This window comes from Schistocerca cancellata, chromosome 5, assembly GCF_023864275.1.
Source record: "Schistocerca cancellata isolate TAMUIC-IGC-003103 chromosome 5, iqSchCanc2.1, whole genome shotgun sequence".
Taxonomy (NCBI): Eukaryota; Metazoa; Arthropoda; class Insecta; order Orthoptera; family Acrididae; genus Schistocerca; species Schistocerca cancellata.
Window position 1 is genome coordinate 128,624,308 of NC_064630.1, and position 15,785 is coordinate 128,640,092.

Below are 15,785 nucleotides of genomic sequence, written 5' to 3' on the forward strand. Positions count from 1 at the left end.
ATGAAAGTAGATTTTTTTATATTACAAAAAAAATTGTGGTTATTGGAACACGTGTGACTTCATTTTTGGATTTGTCCGATACAAACGCGTGGGAAACAGCTGAAATTATTTATTTAACATTGTAATTGTTGACCAGTGTTGTCAGCTGTGTACGAGATAATCTTCTCGATATTTAGTGACACATGTTTCATTTATATTCCGAGTCTATTCTCTGATGCCAGGGATTGTCAAGGGGTCGACAAAATAAGCAGTCCTCAGGTTTCGTTAACAGATTTCCGACGTTCTAAGGAACTGAAAATGCTGCGATGAGCATCTGTATTGCCAACTTTGAACTTATTTTTTCCAATGCTTTACATCAAGCGAATGAGATTACACCAATTTCCCCTTTGCCATTCGACTTCCCTCCTTTAAGCTATAGCTTTGGTTTAAGCCTATACTATAATTAAATGATAAATAATAGTGATACTTTTACTATAACGATGTTGTTGTTGACGCAAAGGTGACAGCGGACTACCTTTGGACACATCTTCTACCATGACGCACTCCTGAAATATTCTAGATTGCATAGAGCGATTTTCGGCGCAGGTAGTTTCAAATGATGTAAGATATTTTTGTTTAAGTTTCAAGTTAAAATATTATTCAGAATACAGCACTGCTCCACATTATTAGCATACAAAATATTACGTTGACGTCATGTTAGCCAGCTACCAGTACATTCAGTGTGGTTAACTGCAATAAAACAAGAAATTACTAAGACTCGTTTACCGATTTTGTTTCCATAATGATGCACAGTTAAATATTTTTTTAGGAGACCAACCACGATATCTCTTGAATGACACGAAATTTTTAAGGAAGTACTGGTTAGGAGTACGTCATTACCGGAAGATGAAATGTTTTACCTTGTTTTCATGATGCTGCTGAACGAAAATCGCAGAAGTGGAGCAAATAACTGCAAATAAAGGTGCAAAAAGTTACATAACGAATGAATTACTTGAACAGGATAACCAGGAGTAGCGTTCTCAGAGCCCCTCTAATATTACTCAGGTCACGAACGCACTTCAGGAAGATGGCTACACAATACAAGTGCTCTTACCCTTATCGTGAAGTTATACATCATAGCAAACTCATGGCGATTAGGATTACTGGACTCCCGGGAAAGGTTCCAACACAGACTGTTTGAAGCGTTACTCCCCCTAGACAGAAGTCGACATTGTGCCTTTTACTATTCAATCCCGATACAATTTCTGTGTTTAATCGTCAATGTGAAGGTCCAAGGGTTACAGTAAACCTGCAGTGGTGCAACGGAATCTACTACTGGTATCCCAGGAAAGGTTCAAAGCACAGACTGAAGCGTTACTCCACCTGGACAGAAGTCGGCATTGTGCCTTTTGTATTCAGTCCCGATGCAGTTTCTGTGTTTCATCGTCAATGTGAATGTCCAAGTGTTGCAGTAAACCTGCAGTGGTGCATCGGAATCTACTACTGGACTCCCAGGAAAGGTTGGTTGGCCTTTGTACGCAACAGCCAAGATGTAATCAGATTAAACTGGTTGAAAATACGAAGATCACATCAGTATTCATATAAATAATAACTGGGTCGAAATAATTGTAAATACCCCAATAAAAACATGCGATTAGTCAAATATTTGTTCATTTATTGATTCCTTGCTCATCTGCTCACATCATTTTATTATAACGTCAGAGAAGCACTATTAATTTCATCGAATTTAACATGTTTCTGATAACAGCTGATTGTGTTCTTTGTCAGAATGCACACTAATATTTACAACTGGAATTGCAAAGAAACTGAGGTTAATCTTTGCGGGCAGAATCGACTTTCAGCACCGTTTCCAGTGACCATGACAGCATACTAATCTGTCTTTCATTTCCAACTGTTGCCCATCAAGCCTTCAAGTGGACTGAAAGCCACTGGGTCTTCATGAGCGACGAATCCTCTAAGTGTCTGCGGGAAATGAACACTGCTACACGTCCACAAAAAAATGGGATGATCGTAGGGAGAGGATAACTTACCTGGTAGATAAACACTTGGTGAGAAACGCCGACCCATCACCGTGTGGCAATATCCGTTAACATTTGATATTACATTCCATTTGTTTCTCACAGTTAATTCCTATTACATCAGTCAGTCTGGTTAAGACCTTAGCTGCTCCATCTCTCTTACAAAACATAAATTCTAATGGTCTATGTATAAGTAATCATTCCCGTTGTCTTTGTGGGACAGTATGTACGCAGCGAACAGTATCAGCAAGTTGCCTTCTGGCGCACCTTTAGATGACTTTGGCCGGTAATTTCCCGCTGGCCTCAAGGGGTGGGTTCTGTAAGACCATGTGAGGATGAGTACTATTAAATTCCCTCTTGGGTTGATCTGCTCATGTCTCGAGCCTCACCCAACCCACAGAAAATACAGACTACATAAGACATAAGTACCACTTATTTTAATCTAAGGCGTCAGCGGATGAAAGTGCTAACTCATGAGAACATACTTTTGAATTAATGCATGTTATTTGTTTGGTTAAATCTGTAAATCGTAAATCATAATGGAGTTATGAGAAAATTTTTCTACGAACTGTCACACTATTATTTTTTTTTGCTACGTAATCTGTCGTATTGGTAAAACTATTATTAGTAATTATTAGTAACAAAAACTGCGACATAGCCGCGAATCGAACAGTGATCCGGAGAGTTCAGAATAAACTTCTTTATTCCTGTCTATGCCAAGTTTCACAGCTAAACGTTTGGCCGAAAACGACATATGTAAAGAATTCACCATTTTAAAGCAAACTGCCATAGATATTGCTTTTTCTGTAAATGTCGTAGCGCACCCTTACAATAGGCTAAAGAAAGTATAATAAACAGCAGACAGACGAACCTTACACCGAGAACAGAACCAATAAAGAACGAATTAAAATCATTCCAATGAAATTTCACTTCAAAATGGCCCAGAAAATAGAGAAATGTTGCAGAAAATCTAATGTTAGATGCGGTTTTCAATTTAACAACAACCTAAAATTGCGAGCAAAGCGTGAACTGGAAAGGGTGTAAGACCAATTTGATGGCTCTGGAGTATAAGTATTGATCGTAATAACTGTAATAAATATTATATCGTCTGCCCTGGGATTGCATTTATCAAAAAATGGTCATTGTATAGGGAGCATTGTTAGTATTCATCCAAATTCTCCACAGGATGGAAAAAGGCCATGCGGTCATCTTGTTTGAAGAGTTTGAAATTTATGATGCGGAAAAACGAGATTCAGCAAAAGAGCTGAGTGGCAGAACGATTTTGTACCCAAGTCTCCTTTGCTTTGTTTGCCAATGTTCTGCTATAATGTTCTGTTATGTGTGCATCTTGTCTTTGTCTTTACCTATCACAGAGTGCTTTACATATTTATTTCGTTTACTTACGTTGAGCGTATTACTCTCTTGTTTTGTTGTTCTTTCTCTGCTTATATATTTCATTAACTAGACAATCTTGTTAATTAACTGGTACTGTGTTTTATCTTTCTTTTTTAGGAACGACAGTCGCAGGGTAGGAGAGGTCCTCTGCCTTTTACGTTCCTCTGACCACTTCTCGTATATGCGGTATTCTGGCGCTCACGCCAACAGAGGGTACTGAGTACCTGCAACTGTCTGTTTTCATTTCTTTGGCTTCTTTCCCTACTTGTTTTATCATTTCCATACTATTCTGTGAACTACGTAGGATTGTTCTTATGTATTTAATTATACTTTATATAAAATTCGCCACAGGTGCGTATCAGAGTTATTGTCATTTATCTATTTTTTTAACCAACTAACTTCGGTAGCGTTTTAAGTTATTGCATTTTATTACTGATATGACTTATTCACCTCCTAAGCTTACTACAGACTTTATCAATTGAATTTTTCTTTTTATTCTATATCATCTGAGCTGATTTCGTTTTTATCCTTTGACGATTATTTTTGGACATTCTTTTAATATATGCTCCGCCATATTTAAACCTCATAATTTTCACATGTATGTCAGTAATATTTTTCTTTGTGGCCTACTTTATTGTTTTAAGTTGTAGACAATCCATTAGTTGTACTTGCGTTTTTCCCATGTCTTGCTGCAGAGCTGAAGGTGGTCATGGATGATCGAAACCTAAAGTCTGAGGACCTAACAAGTTTGTGATCTTAGACGGAAATAAATAAATTTATTCTATTATTAGTAAGTCCTATAAAATTGTTTAAAAATATTATTAGTAAGTCCTAGAAAACTGTTTACTTGTAAGAACGCCCCTGCTAAGGTGAGTTAGTACAGTCTTCATTAAAGAATATCTGGTAACGTTTTCAGAGCAATTATATGATTTTTACTGTCTTACATCGGAGAGTAGTTTACCAGAGGTGCTCAACATTAGAAAGAAAGAAACTGTTATAGTAGCATTCACAGAGTAATATTAGGGAAATAAAAAGAAGGTCCACAGGAAGGTTTTGGTGTGAGTAACGTTTGATGCTGGTCGATAAAACTGTGTGTATGTTTTTGGGATTTTCCTTAGCTGTAGTAGTCAATTTTTGAAATTCCGTCCTCTGTGTATAATTGCTTCTCAAGTACAGCCCTTTTGCTTCAAGGGCCTTGTTACTCTCGTCACCAATACTTCTTGAATTGCTGAACATAACATACAGCGTATCACAAGTTCTGTAAGTATTTGATTCTGGTAGTTGAAATCTAATATTATACAACTGACCAAATATCCACCTTTATTTACCTTCCCTACCGTGCTGAATGTTCCTTACTTTGCAGCGGTATAGAAACAGTTATATTCAAATTATTATTAAATATCCTAGGTGGGTTTGTCGTTCAGCTATAATGTACTCGTATCTCATATATGAATATTCTTTTGATACGTTCATGGACTCTTTCTTCAGGTACACGATTTGGATGGTTTTCGTGTCTTCGGTCATTTCTGGGAGCTGTTACCATCGACTACCATGAAGGACTTTCTGCACACACACTGGAATTGCCCATCTACATTGATTATAGAGTGATAGGACTTATGCTTGTAAGAAGACTGTGGTGAGGACTGACCTTTCCTCCTTTTATTAAGACGTGTTCCTATAAGACCAAACAAATAAATACGAATTTTAGTTGCCTGAGTCCAGAGGCCATCAAAATATCGTTCTACAAATATGAAACTCTTCCTACTACAATGCATTACCCTTTTTCTTGACTGTGTCTCTATGACCCACATTTCCATTATAGCATTCATATGGTATGTCTCCATGTCTACTATGCTTGTTTACTGCCTTCTTAAAGATATTTATTTTCCTGTTTCAGAAGTTTTGTGGTCTTACTAGTGTAGTAGATACTTATGCGCATCCTGCTTTTATTTCATAGTGTGTACATTCTGCTTCTTCCTAAAAGTAATTATATACAAATGTTTCCAGATAAATAAAATGGGACACTAAAGTGCTAAATCGCAGTGTTTAACATTAGGTTCAAAGCAACCAGAACCCTCAAACACGTTCACTATAGAATTTTCTGTTGCTACAAGGTAAAACGAAAGAATTACTGTAATAACAACTCAGGTCTTAATTGACTATATTATATGAAATCTATATACTGCCAACATCAAAGAATTCCTCGAAACATTGACAAATCCTATGTCTAAAAATTTTAACGTTAGACTCTTTCAGTATAATATTAAGCCCCACTTGTATTTCCTGGTGCGTTACCAGGAGCTGCATAACTGCTAGCAACCAATCGATCGCTGTCGCCAGTAACATCTTCGCCAGATATATACCTCTTTACACGATTAAAAGATTTCGACGTCAGTCTCATGCTGATACTGTGGCATAGTACTGTTTTCATCCATAGAAAAACACGTACTAATACGCCGAAGAGCCAAAGAAAGTGGTACACCTGCCTAATATCGTGTAGGACCCCCGCGAGCACGCTGAAGCGCCGTTACAAGACGTGTCATGGATTCGAATAATATCTAACGTAGTGCTGGAGGGAAGTGACACCGTGAATACTGCAGGGCTGTCATAAATCCTTAAGATCATGAGGGGGTGGAGATCTCTTTTGAACAGCACGTTGCAAGGCATCCCAGATATGCTCAATATTGTTCATGACTGGGGAGTTTGGTGGCCAGCAGACGTGTTTAAACGTATAATCGTATTCCTGCAACCATTCTGTAGCAATTCTAGACGTGTGGGGTGTCGCATTGTCCTTCTGGAATTGTCCAAGTCTGTCGGAATTCACAATGGACATCAATGGATGCAAGTGATCCAGATAGGATGCTTACGTACGTGTCATCTGTCAAACTTGTATCTTGACTTATCATGGGTCCCATATCATTCCAATTGCACACGCTCCGCACCATTACAGAGCTTCCACCAGGTTGAACAGTCCCCTGCTGACATGCAGGGTCCATAGATTCGTGATGTTGTCTCTTTACCCGTACACGTCCACCCGCTCGATGCAATTTGAAACGAGACTGGTCTGAGCAGGCAATATGTTTCCAGTCATCAACAGTCAAATGTTTACAGGCTCAGGTGAGTCTTAAAGCTTTGTGTCGTGTAGTCATCAAGGGTATACGAGTGGGTCTCCGGCTCGGAAAGCTCATATCTGTGTTGTTCGGTTGAATGGTTCGCGTTCTGACACTTGTTGATGGCCCACCATTGAAATCTGCAGCAATTTTCGGAAGGTTTGCACTTTCGTTACGCTGAACGATTCTTTTCAGTCGTCGTTGGTCCCGCTCTTGCACATCTTACACATCTTGTGTAAAATACAATAGTCAAAATATTGTGTGATACGACAATGAGAGGTGATCTTAAAGTCTGAAACGTCAGATAAGAAACTACGCGTCTAAAATTTCTAGAATGGATTAAATAAAATAAAAGAGAGAACGGGACGTTACTTATAAATAAAATCACATAACCACCTGAGGCCATCCTCAGTCCATGGTTGTCATGGAACCAAAGGTTCCGTGCCGAGTAGAAAAATCCGAAGAAACGGACATCATGACCAGACACCAAATCCCACCAAACTCTAAAAACATATCAAATTTAATAAAAATGGGGGGGGGGGAGGGGGACGAAGAGAAATCACATATTGGGTGGAATTGGTAATATAAATTCCATAAAAACCGTTCCCCCTAGGTGCACGACCAGGTATACAAACATGAGAACAGTGTAATGTATCTGTTCCCGGTCGCTCCGGTCGAAATCACTGTGTGTCGATCAGTGAGTCAGTCCGTGATATTTTGTAGTTTGTGTAAACCTGACGTTATTGTGCTCAACATTAATTTGTACCAAAACATTTACAATGCATATGATAAGCGACATACCGATAAGTTGAAACTCAAGTGCGAGCAAGAAGTTAATCGTTTGTGAAAGTAAACTAAAGTGAAGTTCACAGACAAGAATTCTCTTAGTTACCATATCCAGCGAGAGATTGATAAGCAATATAATCATGTGGTTCAAAGGAGAGTACGAATATTGTAGTCTTTCATCTGTAAACTAAGTAGAGATTCAATGAAATTTAATGTAGTAACGTAAGGCTCACTTTTTGGGGATCCGTCAAAACGGTTAATACTCTCTCCGTGCAGCCTTTAGGTCCATCTATCTCAGTGTGTCTGTTTGTCCGCAAACTAATAAGTTTTGGCATGATTGAAGTGTTTTTAATCATGTATTAAGAATACTGTTAAATATGTTTTATAAATAAAACATGGTTTAAGCAATGTTTAAAACAAACAAAAAAGAATTCATTTCTTAACCGACTATGGGCTAAGCCTTGAGCGAGCCGGACATGGGAGCGTGGGTGGGGAGGAGGTGGAAGGTCTCACCACATCTCTCCAAATGTCAAAATGTCATCAAGGTTGGGGGGGGGGGTGGATATAAATTTTGAAGAGAGTGCCTTACGTAATGAATAGACGCACCCTAACTGTTTCTCGCAGCCCGCACAGGGCGCAATTTCGTGACTGGTCGGTTAAGTCCACCGATCTTTCGTAACAATACAGTAGTTCTTCTGTTAATCTCTCCATGTCAGTTTCTAATACGTGAAATTGTAATTATATAGAATGAGACTGGGCAGAGTCCTCAGCATTTTGAGACTGAAATTGTAACCAGTCAAATATTAAATATTAATACTAGAAATTGTGCATCTTGGCGCCAAATCTTATACGGTATGTACCGCTATCTGTGATCGCTCAAGGCCTTTGCTTTTCCATGTTCTCGATCCACATGACGTGACGATCTATCACTTGTGGAGTGGGTAACAAATATTTCCTGCCAGCACGCAGAGGCACTCCAGCATATACTGTTAGACACGATATAATAAACCACGCCCTATAACGTGCCACAAGCGCCACACATGACATTAGCCAACTATATCAAATTTCCGTTAACATGAGCTGGGATGTTTGTTTTAACATTCTCAGAGACTAAGGGACTTCCACATCTTTTGATGAGTATGCTGTGGTCACTCCCGTCTTTCATTATAAGAACAGCCACGTTTACACGGCTGCACACAAAGAAAGGCAATTTGAAATACCGGTAGAAATGTAATAATCAACTCTTGGGGGAAATGTAGTAATCAAGTGTCCTTCATTTCGAAGCTCTATGGGATCTATTCAACAATTAGTGGCTTCATCTGAATATGGTATATCTAAAGTAACTTGTGGACTCTCTTGCTCGCAGAAATGAAGCTGTTATCAGAGCTAGAGGTGATTTCACACAGTATTAGTGTGACATCTTGGGTACATAATTTTTTTTGTGCTAAATTAAGGAAGTTGTGGAGTATCAAAAAACCTGTCTCGCAAAGAAAAAGAATGGTTCCCAATATCTTTTGTCAAATATGTATGATATGCCGAATTCAAGACTAAATTATCAGTCACGCTCTGGGATATCGTAGCGAAGTAAAAAATGTGGACATTCGGCAAGTATTCGACAAATTCCTGTACTATCGATGGTGATGTATACCGAAAATTTGGCGGTCTTGGCTTCATATCAGGACGGAAAAATGAACAAGACACTAAGATGTAGCAACTTTCTGACATATTTTCCTTTGCAAGTGCAAAGAATCATCGGTCGTAAAATAACAAGTGGAGTTTATTGAGACTCTCCATTCTCTTGATGTAATTGAATGCATGAGGAAGTTACTTACAGGCGATGTAGACGCGCTTCGTAATCGAGTTGACAGACCAACGTGATTTATGACTGGAGTCGCGAGAGAACAGGATGTTCGAAGTGGCGCAATAATCAGCCGCGAAGATGATTGCAAGATTCAGCAATGTCAAACTGGTACTGAAGCAGTAAGCATTCCACTCACTTTAGCTGGGGCAGTGCGTATTTCACAATTCCCTCTCTCTGAACTGCACCATAGCTAGTCAGAAAGATGTTCATTGTCTGAGTTAATAGAGTGGATTATGCGAGTGTGGAGGCTGAGGCCAGGATATGTACACGATGAGTGTAGTCACGTTAAAGGCTTTAAAGTGGATATCATACAGTTAGTTAACACGAGAGCGAGAAAATTCTGTCACGAGTTACTTATGTATGACATATTTTACATCGAAAATTACAGATAAATGGAGAAATTATTGCTGATAATGGACATCCGCGTATGAAAGGTAAAACTGTGATTACAGCAGTGAATGCGTAGGAGCTATAAATCATAATAACTGATATTTGTTTACATATTCCGAGAGTGTTGATGAACTTCACTTGAACTGTTAATAGTCGTTGTATGAATACATTATTAACATATTCATATTGGTCAGGGTGTTGGTTCCCAGCCTGGGGCTAATTACCCACTGAGGGGTAAAATGAAATTTTCTGATGGTAAAAATCTAAAGGATTCGATTGTGTTCAGTCATAAATATAAATTACTTTCAAAATATCATTACTATTATCACAATTTTGTAAGGGCCTACGGTCGTCCGCTGCCTTATTGCCGCCTGCTGTACCCGACGCTAGCCATATCGAACGTCCAATTAAAAGTTAAGTGAGATTGTACTTAGGGCATGTATGTGAAGGTGTTGAGGGCTGCTACCTCACTTCCGGTAACTGTAAGAGCATGGGAGTTACCATGGAAGTACAGCTGTGCCTATGAAGAGTTCATGGTGTTTAAGACAGGTGTTAAACATTAATATAATGCACGAGCGTGCCTCTTCCAGCTCGTGGGAAATTGTTTTTTGATGTAATACGTAACCAGCTGCAAGGCCGTAATCTGTTTATCAAATATACTGCATTCGAGTGTTGGTAGCCTTAGCGCAGTGATCCCCAGTAAAGCTAATAATGGAATTTTCAGAATAGTGCTCGTTACGGTTTTCACTCAACAGTGGGGCATAACAGTTCACGTAATTTAACTGTGACTAAGATTGGAGTGTCCGCTGGCCTTGCTAGTAATTGTAAGTTTTTTTTATATCTTAATAGCAGGCAATTTTCCTTAAAGTTAAGATTTGCGCTGTTGGCTTACCTTGTCTGTGTAGTTCAGTCGTGGTGGGGCAAAGGCAGTGTACCGTTTTATTAGTGAATAATTTAACCTGTTATTTAATATCTTTTGGTGGTTGTTTACATTGTCCCTGCGGAACTGTTCTGTGCGCTTGTTAAATGTTACAGCTGGCTGGTTGGTGTTTCGGGGTAAGCGCTACTTTTCCACCTATGGGTACTGGGGCTGTGAAATCCTGGGTAGTGGGAGGTGACTCCGGGTCGAAGCTCTAGAAGTGGTTTTTGTACCAACTGCTGCCTTCCGCCTTTCGCCTTGGCTTCTCCAAATTAAGTTTCCGTTCTGCCTTCGAGCGACCTGGTGTCACTCCTCGCTAATTAATTCTGGCGCTAATTATATTCACTTTTGGGTAGACTTTGTTTCATAAAAAAGACATTGGTAGCAGATTCACCTAATTCTTGTGACTTACTATTTTTATTACCTAAAGTAATTATGATTAAAATATTGTTGTTTTAAAGGAATTTGTTGATATGATTGTTAAATAAAACGAGTGATAATAAAAGGGGTCCAGTCCTTTCTATTGTTTTCCTATTCCCTATTAGAAGAACGTTTCAGGTTCCTCACATAGTCCAACCACTAATAATGTATGTTGTGATTTGTTCCACACATCACCGATGATAAAAATGACACATACACATAACAAATGCTAAATGTCGTAAGAAAATGTCTTCTCCTAGTAGTAGATAGTATCTGCAGTCATCTAGAAATTGCTTTCTCGCGAAGTGTAGGTTACGGAGTAAAGAAGGAGTGTTGTCACTTAATAAAATTACAAGAGCGGTTGCTTCCTCAAACCAACAAATTTTAAATGCCATGAAGGCAGACAAAACAGTGAAGCGGACGTCATAAGATAAAGAAAGCAGCGAACACCGCAAGCAGTAGCAAGCCCAGAAAAAGGGATGAAATCCTGTGGAATAAGAAAGACAAAAGGAGAAGGCCAGCACCTTTTCAGGGACGTCAAAAACGTTGCCATAAAAGAAGTAACACGTACTGTACTTTGCGGACTGAAAATAAATAGTAGGTAGAGGAAAAAGGAAGACCAATTAACAAATCCAGCACCACAGTTGAACAATTAAAGTAGAGCGTGTGAAGGAAATATGAGGACGCTGAGTTTCCAATGTTGATTTCCAATGTCGACAACTTAGGCATGCAGCAATGTCAATTTAGTTTTGCAAAAATAGACAAATATGGAAAGTCGCCTCTGTGAAGTGAAATAGAAAGTGTTGTGCTACACAATATATTTATATGATTGGCGAGTGGAGTGCTAGGTTTTTGTGACAGAGTTTGCTGTGATAAAACAGTGGTTTTTTATTCAGTTCTTCAATTTCAAATTTCATAAGCACGAAAGCTGATGGGATTTTCGACTATTCATCTCTTCAGATGACGTTGTCGGTGCCTGCAGCAAGAATCAAACATTAAACTACAGCTGGCAGAGTATGGCCAATGCTAGATGGTGCTTTCGTAGTTCGTATGTGAGTTACCAAGCCGTCGGAAAGCTGAGAGAAATGACTGAAAAACACTTCCACTTCCAGGAGAATACTGAGCAGTCTGCAACACCGCTCTCCTGCATATTACGGCCCGAAGGGAATCTATTAGATCAACATCTACATACGACACTTCTCAGGCCGGCCGTTGTGGCCGAGCGGTTCTAGGCGCTTCAGTCCGGAACCACGCTGCTGCTACGGTCGCAGGTTCGACTCCTGCCTCGGGCATCGATATGTGTGATGTCCTTAGGTTAGTTAGGTTTAAGTAGTTCTAAGTCTTGGGGACTGATGACCTCAGATGTTAAGTCCCATAGTGCTTAGAGCCATTTGAACCATTTGAACACTTCTCACATCAGCGATTCAAGCAGGAAAACATCTGGCGAGTTTCGCTCCACTGCATGCCACGAGAGGGAAGACCACGTCTCCGGGCGCTGTAAGTATCTTGTGGCGGAAGCGGCCGCCAGTCAGTGACACTTCGAAAGAGTGAGCTGTGCACTGTGGGCGGCAGAATTGTGAATCCTCAAATCAAGGACCAACTGGTTCAGTGCTAAGGACCAAGACTAACTTGATGAAACGCTACTGTGAGGAGGACAAGGAAATCAACGAAACTTGTAAAAAAAACTGTAATCTGTGTAAAATATAAAGCACATTAACAAAAGGGAGTGATCTTAGATGCGATGTGAATGTGTAAAAGGTGCACAGATGCTACCTGATACCACCTACACTCCACGTGACAGTCTGTATAAAGATTTTTCCTGCATGGAAGGTAAAATTAAAACATCTCTGAAATTTAAATTAACTTTCTGCTCAGTCAAGACCATGGAAGGTATTGGCTTCTTTCAGGTTCATGACCGAATGGGAACAACAAACTACTAGATATGAGCCCAGGTAGGCGGAGTAATAGAACTTAAGTCAATGAAAAGAACAACAACAGTCTTTAGGAACGTAACATAGCGCAGATTCAGAGTCCTTCACAATACACTTAAAAGTCCTAGCAATATTTGTAGGTGGCCAGAGGGTGGACAGCTTGGAGACTCTGATTGAGGTGATGTTCCATGAAGCAGCGTGAATGAAACACCCACTGTGGCCCATAATTTGACGTCACTGCCTGCGACATGTCCTCAGTCTTCCGTTGTGGGTGAAGTCCGTACCGGATGGTGTCTCACGAGATGACAGCTCGCAGATGATGTTGGAGGTGACGTCCCGCTAAGCGATGCAGAGTAGGCAGTCGAAGTGACCCTCGATCTTCAGTGGAGGTCTCCAACTGGAGGGACAGCGAATTGTCGGCGTTGATCCCGTGAGACTGGTTCGCTTAGTGAGCGGAGCTCAATATTGAGCGACAGCAGAAGCTTGGCGTTAAACCACGAAGTGATTGCTGGACGGCCGTAGATCGGACGAGTGGCAGCCTATACAGGGTGTTACAAAAAGGTCCGGCCAAACTTTCAGGAAACATTCTTCACACACAAATAAAGAAAAGATGTTGTGTGGACATGTGTCCGGAAACGCATAATTTCCATGTTAGAGCTCATTTTAGTTTCGTTCTTCCACCTACGCTCAATGGAGCACGTTATCATGATTTCATACGGGATACTCTACCTCTGCTGCTACAACATGTGCCTTTACAAGTACGACACAGCATGTGGTTCGTGCACGATGGAGCTCCTGCACATTTCAGTCGAAGTGTTCGTACGCTTCTCAACAACAGATTCGGTGACCGATGGATTGGTACAGGCGGACCAATTCCATGGCCTCCACGCTCTCCTGACCTCAACCCTCTTGACTTTCATTTATGGGGGCATTTAAAACCTCTTGTCTACGCAACCCCGGTACCAAATGTAGAGACTCTTCGTGCTCGTATTGTGGACGGCTGTGATACAATACGCCATTCTCCAGGGCTGCATCAGCGCATCAGGGATTCCATGCGACGGAGGGTGGATGCATGTATCCTCGCTAACGGAGGACATTTTGAACATTTCCTGTAACAAAGTGTTTGAAGTCACACTGGTACGTGTTGCTGTGTGTTTCCATTCCATGACTAATGTGATTTGAAGAGAAGTAATAAAATGAGCTCTAACATGGAAAGTAAGCGTTTCCGGACACACGTCCACATAACATATTTTCTTTGTTTGTGTGTGAGGAATGTTTCCTGAAAGTTTGGCCCTACCTTTTTGTAACACCCTATATAGCCTTGTTGCGGATGGTTACAGGGACCAGCTCTTGGAGGCACATGAGTGGCGACAGCGACATGGTATCAGCACTAGCAGCACCACAGGTGGCGAGGCTTGCACACCAGGAACCGTGGCGACTGCCTGAGACTCAAGGGAAAACAATCCAGCATGTTTATGTGTACGGCGGATTCTTTCCCTGTGGTTGCCAGAGCCCATATAGCGAGGGGACGAAAAAGGCGGCCACCCGCGATACACTGCTGTATGAGTGGTGGTTGGAGCGCAGGCGCTAGCCGTAGGATTGAGTAACTTCATTGTTAGCTATATACTGTACATCGTTAGTTATAGATGGTCCCTGAATAATTAGGAGACATAGGAAGGTGGACAGACGTTCCAACTCTAATTTAAAAAGCTTAAAGATCCTAGAAGAGATAGATTTTCATAAAAGAAAGCCACAATCCTGAGCACGCCAGTAACATCCTACACTGGCGACTGCACAATACAACGAAGCAGAGGTTAAAGGTAGAAAGAAATGTTAACCAGTAGTTAATACAGCAACGTAAATGGCTGCAAAAATTTAAGCAAGACCACTAATGTGCTAGGAGAGAAAGCACGAGGAAATGTTATCATCTTAGAGAGAGAGAGAGAGAGAGAGAGAGAGAGAGTATTGAACCCATGAGATAGCGATAGAGGTAACAAACAGAGTGGTTGCGGTGATTGCTGGCGATTAATTTTCGGCCGAAGCATTACGTAGTCATGAACACAGAGCAAAAATGGGGGCACACGTACATGAACAATATTACGAAGCTCTGCTGAAAGTAATGAATAAGTAAACTGTGGCTAGCATTCAGGCAGCAAGTGCCTAGAGCAGAGTGCATTCGCGTCGTCATCTATTGGGAGTCGTTTGTTCGTATAAAGCGAACAGACTGGGGCTGTGGTGACTGAGCTCCGAACTTCTTGCGCCTCTGATTGACGTCTCTCTAGTGAGCTTCCGATTGCAACAAATAGAAGCGTTGCAGGCACCAACGGCTGTCTGCTGTGACTTAAGGAACTGATTGTACCTTTTTGCGACAGAGGATTCACATCTTGCCTCAGTTCCAACCATTGGAAGGCGCTCGTCACTTTATCCCTGTGCTTCCACGACGAAGAGAAAGGAACCATTTTCATGTTTGACAATTTTTAGCGGTTACCACAATCTTGGTCATTGACTCTTCTCAAAAGAGCCTCAACCAAAATCGGATTCCGAATTTCTGTTCCTCAATGCTTTAGGAATTTTTCTACAGCGTGCGTCTGAAAAGTTTGATTAATAGATCTGTACGTTAAAAATCGCCCTTGTTAGGATGAGCTAACCATGCATATGGATTTGGTGACATGTAAAAAGCGCCCCTTATCGTGAAATCGCGAAGTTTCCGTTCTCTCTCACTTTTCTATCAACTTTCTGCACCAAATTGTCAGTAATGACTGAAGATCGCCCTGTTCGTTCCCCATCATCCACGTTCGCAGGGCTATTTTTAAAAGCTCTCAGCAATTTCCGAACCACCCCGTCAAGAGTCAAGATGTGTGCTTCATGGAATTTTTACAGAACGTCTAAGTTATCGAAAATTATGCTCAGGCGGCAGATGTCTACGAAGCCGGCATTCAAAGCTGCAGACTGTTA